Here is a 19,167-nt window from a genome sequence, read left to right on the forward strand (position 1 = left end):
CACATATACAGTTCAGATGATCTGGATATGACTTGAGAAATTGCGCCTCTACTTTGCTGCTTACACTGGGCCAGTGTCAGAACAGCTCCTGTGATGGCAACATACCTAATTCCGGGCTCTTTTCAAAATATAGCCAATTCTGACAGCAGTAGTGTTTTCACCTTCTCTTTCACGCTGCTCTTTGGCACCAATAAAAATACTTCTGCTTCATTTTCCCCTTGAAACAATATTGCCCCAAGAGAAGCAAACTGGTACTTCTCATTTTGTATGATTTGATGTATTCAACCTACTTAAAACCAAGAGGGATTTTGTTTTTCAGAATATATCCTCAAAGTCACCCGAGCCTGTAATTATGAAAAGAAAATGCTGCATGAAGAGTTAGAGGTTTTAGCTCTGAGCTTCCTTGTGGCATGGTTGCTTATCTTCTGAAAGATGTTTGTGCCATATTCCTTCCTGCTGCCTCTCCATCCCTTCCAGGTGTCTTCTGCCCTGGGACAGAGTCCCAGCTCCTTGACAACCTTTAGCTCTTCTTGAATCTGCTGTAAATGACTCTGAAGAGGAGTGTGTTGACTCCTAGTTTTCCTAATTGTACATTAACAAACAAACAATCTCACTTTCTTACCTGGTAGTGTATACCTGTGGCTTTCTCACAGGAGAGTATCAGGGAGTGGAGCTTGCTGGAGGCAGGTTTAGCAGCCAGCTTAGGAAGAAACTCTACTTGCAAATGCTTGTTCTGTACCATCAAGCTCAGTCACTACAGGTGAGTTATGAATTCAGTCAGTGTAGTGCCCAGATGCCACTTAGGAGAGTGACCCTCTCTGCCTTGAAGCTGTGTAGAGTCACATCCTGAACACCAAGTGTCAGCATACTAACTCAGTGGGAATTTTCATTTTTTGAGAGGCAATTAAAAGGAAAGATCAGCAGTTAGGGGTAAATTGTTTATTGAACAGTAAGGTGTAAATGAGAGATAAAACGCTGATGGCAAAGTGCAGGAGACCTGGTTTAAACAAGTGCTGCAGGTATGGGAACAACAATGTATAGGTAACTTCTTCTGAGTCATTGATTTTGTAAGTACTTTCCAAAAGTTTCTGTGAATAATTATGGAATTAAACAAAGCTCAGCATGTGATTTTGCTAGATACTCAATTTTTAAAAAAAATTTTTAATTTTTCTTTCAAAATGTAAGGTTGCACATACTGAGAGAGGTCATAATTGCCTTGCTTTCATAGATTTTGATAGAAGTGACCCGGCAATACTTTTATCTCATGCTCAAGTCCTTAATTTTCTACTGGATAGAAAAAGTAGACTGAGCTTTGAACACTTCATGCCTTGCTGTACTCCCAAGGCTCAGGTCGCTCAAATATCTCTATCTGGAACTCTTTTCAATAGTTTGGAAACTGAATTTTGGACCAGTAAGTCAGTGCAGTGAACAGGATCCCAGAAACAGTCAGCAATAACTAGTTTATGTATTTCCCTATTTTTCTGTCACATATGTTTATTTAGTTTTTATTGGAGTTGCATCCCACTTAAAGCGATTTCTATTTTTTTAGAGGACTCTGCTCTGATCTCACTACTTTTCAAACTTGGTTACTTTAAATGACACTTGAAGGGATGCAACCCAGATGACTGCTGCAGTTTTTAAGCTGCTTAGATATCTCAGTGGTTTTTCAGTAAGAAAAAAAATGTTTCAAACAGCTTTGTGGTAAACAGACAACCTTTCAGGATCTTTTCAAAATATTTTTATCTTTATTTCAGTGCATAAAATAGATTTTTTTTTCAGCCTTGCAGTAAGAAAGACAGAATAACAAAATAATTTTAATTTAGTACTTATTCAACAAAGCAAAGTGCAAGGTTTTGCATGTGGGTAGAGGCAATCCCAGATATATATGCAGACTGGGAGAAGAAATCTCAGCTCTGCTGAGAAGGACTTAGGTGTTCTGATTGATGAAAAACTTAACATGAGCCAGCAGTGTGCACTTGCAGCCTGGAAGGCCAATGGTATCCTGTGTTCCATCAGAAGAGGGGTGGCCAGCAGGGCCAGGGAGGTGACTGCTCCCCTCTACTCTGCCCTCATGAGGCCCCAGCTGGAGTACTGCATCCAGGTCTGGGGCCTGCAACACAGAAACGACAGAAACGACGTGGAGCTGTTGGACAGGGTCCACATGAGAGCAAAGAAAATGAATGTTAGAGGCTGGAGCACCTTTCCTATGAAGAAGGAACTGGGCTTGCTGAGCCTGGAAAAGAAAAGGCTGCAAGATCTCATTGTAGACTTCCGTTATTAAAGGGGTTTTATAAACAGGAGGCAAATCAACTTTTTACACAGGTAGATAGTGATAGGACAAGGGGAAATGGTTTTAAACTAAAGGAGGGGAGATTTAAATGTTACGGGAAAGTTTTTTACTGAGCGGTGAGGTGCAGGAACAGGTTGCCCAGAGAGGCTATGATGCCCTGGAGATGTCTAAGGCCAGGTTGAATGGGACCCTGAGCTAGTACTTGATCTGATCTAGTACTTGATCTAGCAGCTGGCAGCCCTACCTGTGGCAGAGGGTTGGAACAAAATGGAACATAATGATCCCTGAGGTCCCTTCCAACCCAAGCCATTCTATATGATTGTGTGATTCCAGCTCTCTTTTCTGATGTAAGTAAATCACAGATCTTTCCTTCCTCCCTCCCTCCCTCCCTCCCTCCCTCCCTCCCTCCCTCCCTCCCTCCCTCCCTCCCTCCCTCCCTCCCTCCCTTCCTTCCTTCCTTCCTTCCTTCCTTCCTTCCTTCCTTCCTTCCTTCCTTCCTTCCTTCCTTCCTTCCTTCCTTCCTTCCTTCCTTCCTTCCTTCCTTCCTTCCTTCCTTCCTTCCTTCCTTCCTTCCTTCCTTCCTTCCTTCCTTCCTTCCTTCCTTCCTTCCTTCCTTCCTTCCTTCCTTCCTTCCTTCCTTCCTTCTTTCCTTCCTGCCTCCCTCCCTCATCCCTCCCTCCCTCCCTTCCACTGGAGATCTTCACTTGCACACAGACACGTTTTCCATATTATGGATAGTATCCCTAAACAATAAAACAGCTTTCTATGGAAACTCATTTTACATCATTCTATCTGACAACAATTATTTATTGCAGCAGTCAGAAATACATTTATTGTGAAAATTACCTAGATGATATCAATTGCTTGTAGCTTTACATGTGGTTACTCCATAACACTTTAATGAAAGTTAGTGGAGTCACAGATGGAGTAAGACACTATTTAACTTAGGAAGGTAAAGGCTTAACACATCTGCTGGACTGCTCCAAAGCCCCTGTCAAGCCCATTCACTGATGTTTCCTTTTCACAGAGATGCTGCATGTGAAGGTTTTGTTGGCTGTGTGCTTTGTGGCCAGGGCAGTAGCTGCCTGCCTAGTCCTTGGCAGGTCCTCTCACCCAAGCAATGGGCTGGGATATATTGCTGTGCCCTCCCTGGCAGCAAGTCCAGGTGCTCGCACAAAGCAAATGCCATGTTTGCAAACAAGTCTCTCCCTGACTCTCTCACCCATACAGAAAGCGTGCTGACATGACTGTTGTAATGTTTTACTTCTGAGCATTACTTAGATTTTTGTTGTAGCAACACTGCTCTCTGCCATCTGAGGTTCTGCAGGACTTGTCTTTCAGAAACTGTGACTTGACATGCTTGGTAAAAACATGCTGAATTAGGTATTACTGCTTTCTTAGCTTAAAGAAAAAAGAAGGTTGAAAGTGAACCATAAAAGATATTTGGGTCTCTGCCAGACATTCTGCAGCTGTGTTTTCCCTGCACTACTTACTGATCTCCTGTTCTCTTTCAGACTAACAGCTCTTTTCCATCTTTCATACATGGATATTCACTGGCCTTTGACTTGCTGTTAGGTCTCCTTACACTTTTATACAAAGACCTTGTTTAAGAATAAAATTTGCACCTAAAACTGCACTAACTGAAGTGGTCATAATTTTTCTGTCAGGATGTTTTCCCCTTGAATATGTCATTTTACTTAACTTCCCTAGGAATTCAGAAAAATGTTCTGGGAAATAATTGCCTTGTTATGTGTTAGAGTATTTTGTTATTTTAGACTTAAGTATTGTTACTATGAAAGGCTTTTTCATTAAAAATTATAATACAGTATTAAAAAATATGAAGCATTGTTTGTGACAAATACAGCCCCTCTCAAAATTTTATACTGCAACAAGTTCCAGATGCCACTTATTATTCAGATTATCAAGAAACACCAACCCTGTAATGATAAAACATCCAGCAAAATGGAAGTGCCAGGTTTTTATAGCTCAGTACTACTGACTGTGCAGGATGTCTGAGCCAACACCTCGGCTCAGCAATCCTGTTGTCAGTGGAAAGGATTGTGCTAGATGAGCTAGAAAGAACCAACAGGAATTTGTGCCGGTGCACTGATTGAAATTAATTCACAGATACAAATAAACCAGTCCAGAGCCAAGATTAAAAAAACTGCATATATATTCCCAGGAAGTTAGATTCTATAATGTATAGATGGACATGTAGTAAATGGCCAGAACTGTAAAAATGCTGATTTACAAACAACAGTTCATTTTGAAATGTAAGCGAGTTCTGTGGCAGTTGGTGAGGATTTCCTCCATTCATTCCCAACAATCTGTTTAACTGTGAAGTAATAATTCTAGTTCTTCCATGATATGAGGAACTGCCATCTCTAGGTTTAATATTTCCTTTCAGACACTCAGCTCAGTGTTTACTAGTTGTGATCAAATCTGAAGTGCGTTCGTTCCAGGCAACCTGATTGACCTCACATTGACAGATGATGATTAATGAAAAACATAAGCTTGCAGTGTTCTTTCCTTCAATATAACGTCCCAGTTTTAACTCTCCAAGGATGAGAGCGCATCCTACTGCAGCAGTGCCCAGAGCGTAGTGCCCTGTAGACCCCACTGGACTACTCCATAATTTTCTTCAGCCTCTTCTGGGCCAGGAAGAATTTATGGCGTCAGCTCCTGTGTATTCCTGTGACAATAAAGTTTACTGTTTACTAGGAGCTGTGTGAAGCTGTGACCTCTTTGGTGGCATGAGACACTTTCAGCCAGGTCAGCAGAGATCCTGTGTGCAGGAAGTCTACTTGCTTACTGCTTCCCCATTGCACTTTGCCATGGTGTTTGTCGACTGTTAGAAAAATCTGTAAAAATATACCTTTAAAAAAAAAAATCCAGGAAGAACACTGTCCTTTGTTTTATATTAAGTTTACTCTTTATCTGCTACTTTTATTCATATTCTGAACCGAGTGAATGAAATGAGTGGTCCTGATATTGGCAGATTAATCTTAAACCCACCACACACAATCTTGAAATGTTTTGCTATTGCTATGTAACTGTGTTTTTCCTCCTCTCCTAATAAAATTCAAATGAAGTGGCCTGAAAGTCATTCTAGCATGAGGGGCATCTGTCACTTAAGATCCAGAAATTCTAATTTTTCCCAGAGCTGATTTATTCACAGTCAGTCAGCCTTTGACACTAAGCTCCCATTTCTTTGCAGGCTCCTAGAGCTCTCAGAATCAAATTGTGTCTTCACTTTCTTCTGATGCTAATATCCCTCCTGTTTGCTTGTCAAAATGTGTTTAGACTTTGATGGATTTCAGGATGAATTGGATTGGCTGCCTTGACAGCTACTAGGGACCATGATGGTTTATGAGAAACAATAGATGACATGACTTTCTTAACTCACTAACAGCTGCGCACTGGAGAACTTACAATAACACTGTGAAAGTGGCCCAGAGTTTTTAATATTACTTCTTCAAGAAAGCCAATGAAAATGTCATTTCTATAATGTTTTCAGTGGCAGGACTTGAATAAGTCTAACAGTCTAGAGATAAAATTCTCACTTCTCCTTTCCATTAGCTGAAAACCAAAGAAACTGTTTGGAAGTTGTTTTGTAGAGTCAAGTGGTTATTAAACCAATTTGACTCCATGGTGAACTCTGCCCTCTTATGATTCGTATTACTTTTTTGTGATAAGAAAGCCACTTCCACATGAAAATGTCCGTCTTCCTATAAATGATAGAAAGCATTTGAATGGTTTTCTAAATTACAGTGTCATAACTGAAAGGAGAAAAGCAATTAATTTTTACATTATATAGTAATAACACTCAAACAGAACTTGGTTTGATTTTCAGAAATGTACTTATTTTAACTCTCTATTCTAGTGATAAAATTAATTATTGATTATTTACAGTGCATTTTTTATCTTTTCTTTCATTTTATCATGTGAATTCTCATGTGACTGTGCTTTCCACAGCATCACGGTCATCTAATCTAAGTAGGTGTGATATAAAAAAGCCATTTTCCTTGGCATGGTTGAATTAAAGTAAAAAGATTAGATCACTCTTTACTTTCCCTCATCTCTAACAGTTCTTACTGGGCAATACGTGTAGTCAAGCTAAGTTGTTTTCTGTGCCTCTTCACAGAGGCTGAATTGCCCTTAAAAATAAGAGGCAAAGCCTGAGTATCACTCTCTGTGCTGATGGATTTTGTGTCGGAGTTCCCATGAGCGTATGATAGGAAATCAGAGACTGTGAACTCCTGAGCGTGCCTCTGAGCGTAAACGCTCAGCTCACTGCTGTGGGGCAGTGAATGTGAGGCTGGCACTCCGTGTCAGCGATTTTCAGTCACAGGGTCACTTCTAGGCAGCACGTGCCGAATGCCCCCTGCTGATCTGGAATCCTGCTGAATTATGCCAGATTCTGCAACTGGGATGGAGCAGTCCTGGGTTGATGTATGGGGTAGGGGGTGGAGAACCCCCGTGGAAAGCGACATGTGGGTTCTGGTCATTAGCTAGTTGAGTTTGGGTCAGCAGTGTCCCCTGGGTGCTCCAGACAGGGTGGGGGGAGGCGTCGTGCCCTCTGCTCTGCGCTGTGTGGCCTCACATTCAGCAGTGGGCGCCAGTTTGGGCCCACAATATTGGAGGGCCACAAAGTTATTAGGGAGAGTCCAAAGGAGGCAACAAAGATGGGGAATGGCTTGGAGGGCAAAGGAGCAGCTGAGGTGCTTGGGTGTGCTCAGCCCAGAGCAGAGCAGGCTGAGGGGAGGCCTGATGGCGGCCGCAGCTCCTCACAGGGAGCGGAGGGCAGCGCTGAGCTCTGCTGTGTGTGACAGCGACAGAGAACGGCATGGAGCTGCGTCAGGGAAGGGCAGCTGGGGGTGAGGGAAAGGGGCTGCGCCAGAGGGCAGTGGGCATGGAACAGCTGCCCAGGGCTGTGGGCATGGCCCCAGTGCTGGAGCTCAGGGAGCGTTTGGACAACATCCTCAGTCATAGGGTTTGAATTTTAGGTAGTTGTGTTTGAATATGGGAGTTGGACTCAGTGATTGATCAGTAAGGGGCCTCTTCAACTTGGGATATCCTATGGTTATATGGTATGAATGGCCCTGTGCGTGGCCAAAGAGACTGGCGAGTAGCACTTTCCCACTTTTGCCCTCCACATTATGTTTTGCCTTGAAATCTCAGATAAGGACAGTGGTCTCCTGTTAGATCTTGAACGTAGCTTGATACTTTTGGACTTATGTTGGACTTTAAGCTTTAGGTCATCAAATGCTACCTTACGTGTATCTAGTCTTCTCGGTTTGTATTGTAATAGTGCATAATATCTCTAAATATAGCAGTTTGTTTATGTTTACCATACATGCATCTTGTCCTGGATTGATCATGATTTATTTCCACTGAGGCAAAGGTATGAATTGTTGAAAATCTCCACAAAGTGTTTGTCCTACCAGCCACAGACCTAAGCAGAATAGACAGCCAACAGCAAATTGTTTTTCATGTGATTTGTTCTCCTTTTTTGATTCCTTTTTTCATTTTAGGAACTTAAAACTGAGTCAAACATAATCAGTTTTGGGGTTGGAAACTCAGAGAAAAGGAGTATCATGATGCACCATCTAGCTTATTTTGCATGTTGCTCCACTAAGAATAATTAGTGGTTGTATGAAATAGTAAGACAATAGTGATTTGCAAAAGTCAGGATATACAAATATGAGTTGCAAAAGCCAGGTGCTGATTTCCTAACACGTAGGTGCAGTGTTTGTGTAATCTTGGAGCAATAATGACAACCTTAGTGGATGCAAAGTGGAAATGGTGATGTGAATGAGTTTGACTGGGTCACGTTGTGCTGCCTTTTAGAATTAGTGACTATGTGTGATATTAAAAAGCTCTAATCTCCTCAGTCTTCCAAGGGCAGTGACTGACAGTCTCAATAACAGCAGACTACCTATCAGTGGGCAAGTAGTCCCTTCCTGCAGTTCTAATAAGCATTTTAGGACGCCTTTTGCTGCAAAGAAAGAGCCTGTTGAGGAAGCTAGGAGTATTCTCTCAAGTAGAGTGAGTCTTTCCCTTGCAGTTCTTTTCACTGCAGAGAATGGAGTCAATATCCAGTGATGTAGCCCGACCAGTGCTTGGATGTCTGTGGATGTGCTGATCTGGGTATGTTCCTTCAGCACGTATGGGTTTATAGAATGTGCTAAGACAGAAGTTATGTCAGTACCCAATATACTTGATGTAGGACTTACGTAAATCACAAAATACTGCTTAGATGGAACACAGATATGTGCCAAGGTTCTTCTACCTCTGCTAAGTTGTAAAAGAGAGAAAATAATAAAAATATGAAGTTCTGTAATGTGCTGTCTTGAGTTTTACTCAATTTTTTGTAGTTTGTCTAATTCATGTTTTTTTTTTAATCCTCTTTTTATAGCTGTACATATTCTCTTCAGCTAAAAATGTCTGTGATGCAGTTTCTTTAAAAAAACTATTAAAAAAATCAGTAACATTTTGGTTAAAGAAAGTGAAATCAGTTAATCCATAAAATAGTATTTTTACCTTTGGCTTTTGTCAGTAAGGATTTAGAATGAGTATCTGAAAAGCTAAATGTCCTTCATCCACAGAACACACGTGTGAGATATCCCTAATACAAATTTTCCTCCTATATTATTTCAAAACTGGATGAACTCATTCCTCTTTGTGGTTGCATACAAATAATAAATGTTTGTTGCTTTGGCACCACAAATAGAAGTCAACATTTTGCAATTCAATCTTAGGTGAAGAAGCATTCAAGTATTATGTTGAACACTTTGGCGAGTACAGTGTCTACTCCCCTTGTGAGTGTAATTTATTTTATGATATTTGTAATGCTCCTTCTTTGCTTCAAAGAAGCGGAATTGATTTGCTTGTTCACACTGTACAGCAGCTTTTTCGTAATGATACTTAACTGTGAGATCACTGGCAGAGCAGTATCTGTGCGGCTCTTACGGGAATATAAACATATTTTATTTTCATTTTTGCATTGCCTTTCTCTTTCTTTGAAAATACATAGATTGAATCCTTTTTGCCTTACCTACATGCATAAAGATATTGTACCTAAAGTGAACTCTCATGAGCATATGATTTGATCTGCATAAATAAGGATTTTAGCAAGGAATTGCTATGTCTTTCCCACAGCATTTTCCTATGAATGTGCCAGTGGCTTTAGCAGATCATTGTTGTGACTGGGATTGTTAGGATATGCTCACGCAGTTTCTCAGTATTTGAGTCTAGTACTTCCATCCTCAGATGTTGGACTGGTAGCTTAAGAAATTTTCCAATGAAAACGTGGTTTCAGTGGATCCTTCATATGAAAATACAGGTACTATTATCACATTTTTTAAAAAAGACACCTTATGTTGACAGTTTACAAAGATAACTACTCCTGAAATTCATCAAACAGAAGCTTGGAGCATAAAAATCTTCAGTCTTTGCTGTATTTGGGAGAATTTGAGGAATGATCCCAAATTTGCAAACAATCTATTAAAAAATCTGTTCCTTAAGCAGATACTTTACTGGGCAAGGACATTCAAGCGAGGATAAGCTTCAAAAGCTTTCTGCTGTGGCTGTTCAAGGGCCAAGATGTTAGTCACAAAAGAAAAGCAAAGGCATGCTGGCTGGCTTGAGGAAGAAAGAAAAATTGATGCAAAATGACTTCTTTTGTGTGTGCAGTGAGAAAAGAGAGTAAGTCCGACAGCTCAATATGCTGCTCTACTGGTTCTGTATGAGAAGTTGGTGACGCTGCAGAAAAGTCATGAAGTGTGACTTTGGGGCTCAGGTGTGTCCCCTCCTTCCACCGATGCTGTTTAAATGCATCTTTTAATCTTCCCCCAAGAAATGTGTTGGATGATTTCATGCACCAAAGCAGCTTTTCTTTGTCTGCATTGTTTTGCTTAGGAAGGGATGATACTCAATTTGATAATTCCTTATTTATTACATTAGTTCAAAAATTTCATGGGGAATGGTCAATGAATTCTAAATTAATTACATTTTAAATGCACTACCTATGTATAAAAGAGCTTATGCCTTTTTGTTTTGTTTTGTTGAGTTTGCAAAACCTTCAATGCTTTCTGCTGTGTTACCTCAAAGACATCCAGCAGAGGGAATGTTTGAGTGGCTTATGCCTGGGGATAGCTGTGCTTTCTGTGTCTCTGAGCCGTTTGCAGTGCAGGTTTTTGGATCACTCCCATTTGAAAGTTCTTTCTGCCTTGATGGGTATTGTACCTGGCAGAAGTCAGGCAAAAAGAATGAAGAGATCTCCTGCCTATTCCCAGAGTTCTGTTATGCCAGTGAAAGGAGAGCTACCAAGAAAAGAACAGGAGAGGCTGTATTTCAGCTCCACTGAAACCCTAGAGTAAAAATATTTGCTTGGCAAATATTAAAGGAGATCCTTCATACCGAAAGAACTTTGAATTTTCAGCTTTATTGAATTGTATTTGTTTTCTCATGATAAGGAAAAATATGCTGTGAAAAACTGACAACTGCAGAGATGTGAACGCTGTGCAGTGTTTAAAGAAGCATAAAGCATATTGAAAGGACACTGAATTTTCTTGCTTGTCTCAGTGGACTGCTCATTCAGTCTGTTTCCTCTTTGTTCATGAGGGCTTCAAATTCAGTTATTGGATAACTTCTGTTTTGGATCTCGAACATCAAGTTTCTGGCAGTTGTTCCTGGGAATATGGGGATAAAATAGCTGAGAATATTCTCTGTCAGCCAAAAATGCAGAGCCATCTGAGAGATTTCCTAGCTATGTTCAGCAGCACCAGAGGGTACTGAAAGGCTTTCAGGGCCATTTTGGGTGACGGAGAACTCCGCAGAGAGTTCTGGGGACATGGGAATAACATTGACAAATCCATAAACAGTATTCAAAAATAACTGACTTATTTGCTCCAATTCTGCTTTTTCCCATGATGTCATATAATCATATATGGGCTTGTTAAATGTGTTCAGCACACCAGGGTATCAGACCAGACTGGCAGAACTGGCAGAACCATCCTACTTGCCCACCATCTGCACTGTCCAGAAATCCCAAGTTGCTTTTAGTAGAATATCCTGAGAACAACTGTAACAACAGAAATAGCAATTCATTTGATGAGTGTTGGTGTAGTGAGGTTTAGCAAAGAGACAGAAGAAATGAGAAGTGCCATCAGATGTGGTCAGGATCTCCTGACCCCTAGACGATAATATAAATCAAGCTACAATTCCAATCCAGGTAGATCATGCTGATAATACTGACCAAAAATTTAATACTTGACTTTGGGAGAAATAAATCTTTCCTGATTTGTCTTATCATTTTTCTTCAGCCTGGTTTCAATAGAATTACTTTTGTAGAAGTATTATTTTGAGTAAGGAGGGCAAAATATAGCCTTTAGCTTGAAATTAAATTGCAGAAAAAAAATTTGTAGGCTGCTCCTAGAAATGTCTTGAAACTCCTTTGGTAGCAGAAGTTGTCCATGCGGCGTGTTCAGGGAGTTAGACTTTTATTTCTAAATAGGAGTCTTCAACTTCATCAATACTGTATGGGAGGATTTTTTTTGAGCTCAAAAGAGTCTATCATAAATAATTATCCTTTAAAAAAACACTTTTAAAAATTTTTTCTCTATAAGGCTAATTTATTACTCAACAAACTGTGACTTTAAGAGTGGTATAAACTGTATCTTTCTGGGTGTGCTGATTTGTGAGCCTTGTGCCTCAAAGCTCATTTCTTTGATAGCTGCTGTAGAAGTAGCCACTGTAGTATTCACACTGGCTGTTTGGCTTAGGAGTGCTGCAAGATTAACACCACTGTAGGACAAGAGACTATGCAGTGTCAGCTGGAAAACAACTTCCCAAGGGTCCCAGGGCACAGAAATGTTCAGCAATTCTCCCAGAGTGTGCACTGCTGCTTGAGAGTTAATAAACCTAGAAAACGTGTTGTTTCCTGACTGGTTATGGTGGGAAAGGTATGTTGTAGATCTGGATGAACTCTTCTTTTTTTGCTGATAGCTCTGCTTCAGGGCTCAGGCTTTTTTGCTGTTTCAGCTGAGTGAAGACCACTGATGCCTGCCTAAGTCTTGCAGCAGTGCTGCTTTTCTCCAATTGTTATACAACTGTTTTGTTCTACTCTGCCAGTCCCAGCTTTGTTGCAGCTGAGCATCCATGAAGCAAATCAGTAATATTCTGTACTGGCAAATAGTTAACCCTACTTCCTTTCAAAAGACAGATGTGATGGAGAATAAGTATGTATTTTAGAGCAGTTTTTAAAACGAACTGTATTAATCAGTAAATGAGCTGGCTGTATGTGAAGCAAACAGCATATCTGTCTTGCGCCCTGGTGGGACCCTGCGCCTTCCCTCTCACCTGCTCTTGTGCCCTCCTCACCTGCATGACCACTTCTCTGACCAGGTTCGTGGCTCTGCTCTTTACTGGCTAACTGTATCTGGGCTAATAATCTGAGCATTGCCAGGAAATGTTTGGACACTCTGTGAGGAATTATTTGTAATTGTGAGATGCTCCTTGACATGATTTTTGTCTAGTGCCAGTTAATAATTTCCCAAAAATTTCCAAAAATAAGGGTCAAGAGTTAGCATGGGCAGTGGAGTCACCCAGGAGAATTCTGCATGTGACCTGCTTGTCTGGAAAAGTGAAGGAGTTCAGTCATGTGGATCCACGAGTTCCTGATGAAACACCTGAAAGATGAGATTTGCACCCCATGCTGAACTCCAGCAGATGCAAGAAGCAGCCTGCCCCTGTGGAGGCCGGTTTGTGCAGGGAGGGATGCCAATTCCCCATGCCTGCCTCTCTGCAAGCATGCTGTTCTGTGCCCTTGGCACTGTACCTGCTGGGAACAAGTGATATGTACAATTAGTTACTGTCTGTCCAAGACATCACTTTTAGCTACTACACTGGATCACTCCTGCTCTCGCTGCATTTCATTTTCTAATTCTTTTATTCCCAAACTATCCCACCTCACTGTTGGTTCATTGTTGGTCCTCATCTAGACGTAGAGAAGTCCATTAGGCTTCTTAGTACCATCTTCCCATCCAATACTAAGTTTCTTGCTAGTGGGGAAAAAAAACATAAAAAAAAATGTTTAGAGAACATAAAGTGTTGTTGGTGGGCTTGTATACTGTTTTGGATCCAACAACTGACTACTTTTCTCCATTTCAAAATTCAGTGGTGATGCCCTGTTAAAGCATTTGTGGAGTTCTTCAGGGTTTTATTGATTAGTTTTGGGCAATCTGTGTGCTGGCAACATCATCTAAATGCTTTCAGTTTGAAATTTTGGTCTAAACATGAGGTTCTTCAAGTGTATGCAAGTGGATATGATGCTATCTGGGAGAGGCTCAGTCTTTCAGACAAGTGCCCCTACAAATAATTTCTATTTGCCATTCTTATACTCAAGCGTTACACAAAAGATGCTGTGGATCATGCCTGTAGGTAGATATGTAGGATGTAGGATGATGTGGTCTATGCATCAGATTGCTCAGATATAAGCAGACATACTCTGTAGGAAAAAATAGAACATTCTCATATGTCATGGTTGAGCACAGATATATATATATATGTTCATTTTGCGGTATAAGCTTGATTTGCTACAACTCTGTATGTAACAGTCATTTGTGATTCAATTTCTGACATACAACTTGCACTGTTATTGTTATCTTGTTTTCATAAACGCCACAGCCCTTACTTTTCTAGTACCTTCTGCCTGTCCACAAGAGAAACACCCAGAGCTGATGCCACCTCACTGCCTCTCAGTGCTAACATCTATAGGAAAGAAGCCTGCAAAGTGTAGGTCCTCTGCAGTGGTGGGAAGACAAGGAATACAAGGAATACAAGCACAGAATTTCTCAGAACAAGAACTTTCTTTCTGGTATCACTTTTAACTACCATATATTTTTGACCAAAATGGTCTGGGACATGTTCTTCTCTCTTTTTTTTTTTTTTTTTTGACTACCTTCTAATCCCTTTGTAACCACTTTCTATCTGTGTTTCACCAGCATTCTGGAGAGGTGGAATCCTCTCCCTTCAGTGCACAAGGCTTCCGTGCACAGTGTAGTTCTGCTTGAATGCCACCACACTGCTATGTTTCTTTGCCAAAAGAAGCTGCGGATGCCCCATCCCTGGAGGCATTCAAGGCCAGGCTGGATAGGGACCTGGGCTGCCTGATCTGGTGAATGGCAGCCTTGCCCATGGCGGGGGTTGGAGTTGGTGATCTTTAAGGTCCCTTCCAGCTTAAGCCATTCTGTGATTCCACAAAGTCTCCAGGTCACTGTTGAATGTTTGCACTCAGCCCTTTCTGAAAGGAGACTTGAGTGTGACACTTCTCCTGGCTCATGTCATTCTAACTCATGTCAGAAGGAGCTAGCTACCAGATTAGAAGCAGCCTCATGCTTTCCTAATTGCTTTCTGCAGTGTATTATTACATCAAACATTAGTGGTTGCTGATGAAATGGAGCTTTTGCACATGAATGGGAAAGTGGAAATATTATGTGCAGAAGGCAATCCATCCAATCCTACCATTTTGTAGGAATCTGGAATGTTATTAACTTTTTTAGGATTCCTTCATGTGTTAATTGCAGCTGCTGAGCTGAAAACTGTACAGATGATCAGGATGGTCAGCATTTGATAACTTGCTATAGAATTAAAAAAGTGATGCTTCCCGATTCCTGCATATATTAAAAAGCATATGAGGTTTGCCTCTTTGAAAGAAGTGCTACGTGAATCATAAAGAATGCCCTGGGAGTTTTAAGCTTAACAGATGTTTCCCCATGTAATTCTACAAGATCTGTATTTGTAGGGAGTAATCCGCCTAAAGGCTGCCTGGTGCTTTCCTACTTGTTAGAGAAAATACCAACTCTTTGAAAGGGTAGATAACAGCAGGACAAGGGGAAATGATTTTAAGTTGAGGGAGGGAAGATTGAGGTTGGATGTCAGAGGGAAATTCTTTACAGAGAGAGTGGTGAGGTGCTGGAACAGGCTGCCCAGAGAGGCTGTGGATGCCCCGTCCCTGGAGGTGTTCAGGGCCAGGTTGGATGGGACCCTGGGCAGCCTGGTCTAGTATTAAATGTGGAGGTTGGTGGCCCTGCATGTGGCAGAGGGTTTGGAGATTCGTGATCCTTGAGGTTCCTTCCAAACCTGTCCATTCTGTGAAACAGAAATAAGGCATTCTGCTGAGCAGGACTGATATCCTGCAGTGGATTATAAAGGACTTTCAGCCAACCCGTCTTTCCTTTTGCAGAAGGGAATGAGAAAGAATGAGAAATGTGTTTCATTTGTATGTTTATTCACTTTGAAGACTGTACCAATAAAGGGTATTTGTCAATCTGCTACTGCAGATGTGTGAGAAGAGCCTAATAAGGTAACTATTCTTGTTCAGGATAATGATCCAGATTTAAAATAACTTCTGCTTGAGGAACAAGAGGGGGAGGATTGTTTTAAACTAGAATCAGAAACAACCTGAGAAGTATATCTGCGTGTCCTACTTACTGGGACCCATTTACTGTGAATGTGTTTGTTATAAATTATTTTTCTAAAACAGTGGGACTTGGGTAGAGCTAAGATGCTGCAGTAAGGGAACAAACGAGTTCCTACATAGGCAATGAAGAGGCTGACACAGTCAATCAAAATCTTGTACTTGACACAGCAAATGCACAAAAATTTGAGGTACAAGGAATTAACTAATGTTGATCTTCATTGGTAACAAAGTTCTCTCTCCAATTAAATGCAACAGGATTTATGCAAATAACTTCAAAGAAGGCAGGATTGTTACTGAGGTATTCAGTGAGATGATTACAGACAAAAATGCATTCCTTTACATTGAAAACTGCTGGGATCAAAAAAGAGCTGTATTGTATAGCAGAAAGTTGAACTGTAATTCAGAAAGTCTGGTTTTCCGTTATTGTCAATTTTTTAAAGAGATTAAGGGCAGTTATTCGGTTGCCTTTCTTTCTTATCTGCTTTGCACAGGAGTCCAAATGGAAGAGGTGAAGAAATATATTTTTCACAATGTAATGCTGTTGGTGTACCTTTGCACCTACCTTTAAAGTATCAAATTGCTTGATTTTCCTTATAGTTTATTACTGAAGGGTTTGCATTTACTACTTCACGGATTTCTGCTAAGTAAATGAGAACACAACAGCAAGGTCACACCATTGCTGATAGTTGGAAATTCAGAATTTTCTTACTTTTTTCTTTTTCTGATAGAAGAATTTACTAACTATATGAACATAGGTAGGAGGTCGGACTAGATGATCTTAGAGGTCTTTTCCAACCTTAGCGATTCCACGAGCCTATGATAATATTTTAAAATGATAATTTTGGTTGATGTAAAATATGGGATATGGCCATTTTTACTTTTGGAAGAAAGAACAATATCTGCAATCCTTACTTATATTATACCATTTGGGTGGTCATGCTATGTGCATACGGCAGCACAATGAGCTTTCTGCAGATGTTCTGGTAATACACAAACAAAATGTACACAGGACTCTGAGATCACATATATAATTATTAAACATGCTTATATTAGGAAATGCACTGATAAATTAAAAATGAATGTAGATGTTATGAGTACACATTGCAAGAATGTATAGCATACCTGGGTCCTGCTTAGACATTTATAAAATTTTTCCTTTGAAGTATTTGCCTGCCAGTATCAAGTGAAAGAACTTCTTTGCTATGTTGCTAAATAAAATCTTATTTATTTCTGATATATTTGGGACCTGATAAACCATTTGAGGTGCACTGAAGTCTGGAAATGTATTTGAAGTTTCATCATTATTTAGCATATGAGGTCAGTTTGTATCGATATCAGTATTGACTCGCAAATTTCTATGATGTTTTTACATGGTAGGTTTAATTAGAAATTTAAAATGTTTTTTTCTCTTTTTTTAACACAAGTCTCTTGACTGGTATATATACCTTTTTAGCATGTAATTTTTCTTGCAGATTGAGTTCTGAAAAATGGTCAACTTTTGTGTAAATGAGTAGAAGGCTGTCTGTATTAGGCACTGCAGCATTCTAAGCAGAATGGAGATATTTATTTTTTAAATCTGAGCCATTATATAAACAAACATTCATTATTTGAAAAACATGTTCTGAACCTCTTCATAGCAATTTTTTTTTGAGCAAGGACAGATGAGAGAAGAGTTCTCGCTTTAGGGAAGCTTGTGATGCTCAGCACCTGGGCTCAGTCTGCATGGCCAACAGGCACCTGATAGTGCACCACAAGTAAGAAAGCTGAGGCTTTTGAAGGAGAAATGTTTCTCTTTTTACTTCCTTATGCTCATATTACAGGTCTGACATAAGTTGCCTTGCTGTGCTATGTATCTTAGAAGTTCTCCTCAGTAAAAAATAATTGATACAATAAGCAGGAAGGGAAAAAAAAGAGACAAAATGGTTTTAAAGGACAAAGTGTTTCTCATATAACTTGATGGCTAAAGTTACACGGTTCAACATTTCATGTGTTTGTTCAGTTATGATGTTACTCTGCAAGTATTATTTGTATATGAATGAAATCTTTCACAGAGAAGATAAGCTGTAATAATAATAAAGATGTCGAGCAAGTTGATGTTTGTCCATTTCAGAAATCCAATAAGAACAAAATGTTTGCTTTGTTTTGGTCTGAAATTGTTGGCTAAATACAACATCACATGATAAGCTATGCTATGTGTTGACATAAGGCCAAAACGGCAGTCCTGATTTCATTTTCACAGTCCAAAACATTTGAAGTCTGTTCTCACATCCAGTCAGCAAAGACCTTGAACTGAGTCTATTGCTGGGGCAATAGAAAGTCTTTCCAGTAAAAACTCTTAAAAATATCTGAGAAAACTTTAACATATTAAACACAGTAAAATTTACATACATTTTTAAAAAATTATCTTTAAACTCAGTGACAAACAAGTATTTGAAAAAAAAAACAAAAGCGACACTGAAAATGTTGTAAGATGCTGCCAAAACAAAGAAGCACAATTGTAAAACAGTAGTGCATAACAAATGCCAAAGACAGGCAGGGCAGTGGCTGAATACATTTAATAAAAGTGGCTGCTACACAGAGTCATTCTTTAGAACAGAATCTGTCGGAAGACAATACAAAATGAATGTATAATAACAGCGTATCTAATATTTTCAAAATCTGTAAGAGGAATAGTCTCTGTATTTTTCATTTGTAGGTTTGTCTGCAAAGGCAAGCCTTTAAAAACAGAATACCATATGAAATCATGATCATCACAGCAATGTGCTAGGCTGTGTTCTTGCATGAATCTTTGGCCTAGCTGGCAGATACATACATAGTTCCTTTTTGTTCTCTTGACAGCTCCGTTCTTAACCTAGATTTTAGTTCTTAGTCTAGATTTATCATTTTATGCAATAAAATGCTGTTATCTTAACTCATGCTTTTTCTGTCTTGGAATTTTCTTACAACATGAATTTTGAGAGGGATAAAGCAAGCAAGGATACAAATAACTTTTTTTTTTTGCTCATGAATTAAAGTAGCTCAGATTTCAGTTTGCAGTGAGAATGCAGAGAGTGTGAGCTGATTGCAGTTATTTTGCAGACTGTATGGGCAAGGCCCTACTGAGACAACCCCTATCATCTCTTCCTCAGATAGGTCTTCTCAGGTGTATACAGTGAAATTGAGTCAGCATAAAACCAAGCTCTGCTCTTTCCAGGATAAGTCTGAAGTGCTGGAACTGAAGTCTTTCCTTTATTACTTTGTTCAACTTGATTTAATGAAATAAATAATATTTTTGAATCACAGTTAATGATGGTATGGAGCATGACCCATTTCAGACAGAGTGCAAAGGAACAAACAGAATTTAATATAAAATTATGAGCTTCATATTCAACAGAGAAAAATATCTAATATGGAA

The 19,167-nt window shown here is 39.8% G+C and overlaps 1 protein-coding gene across 1 annotated transcript in view; it reads left to right on the plus strand.

The window, feature by feature from the left end:
* The window catches only part of GUCY1A2 (guanylate cyclase 1 soluble subunit alpha 2), a 148,860-nt gene that overhangs the window by 25,781 nt on the left and 103,912 nt on the right, over positions 1 to 19,167 (plus strand). The gene's annotated exons all lie outside the window — the stretch shown is intronic.

This window comes from Lagopus muta, chromosome 1 (assembly GCF_023343835.1).
Source record: "Lagopus muta isolate bLagMut1 chromosome 1, bLagMut1 primary, whole genome shotgun sequence".
NCBI classification, from domain to species: domain Eukaryota; kingdom Metazoa; phylum Chordata; class Aves; order Galliformes; family Phasianidae; genus Lagopus; species Lagopus muta.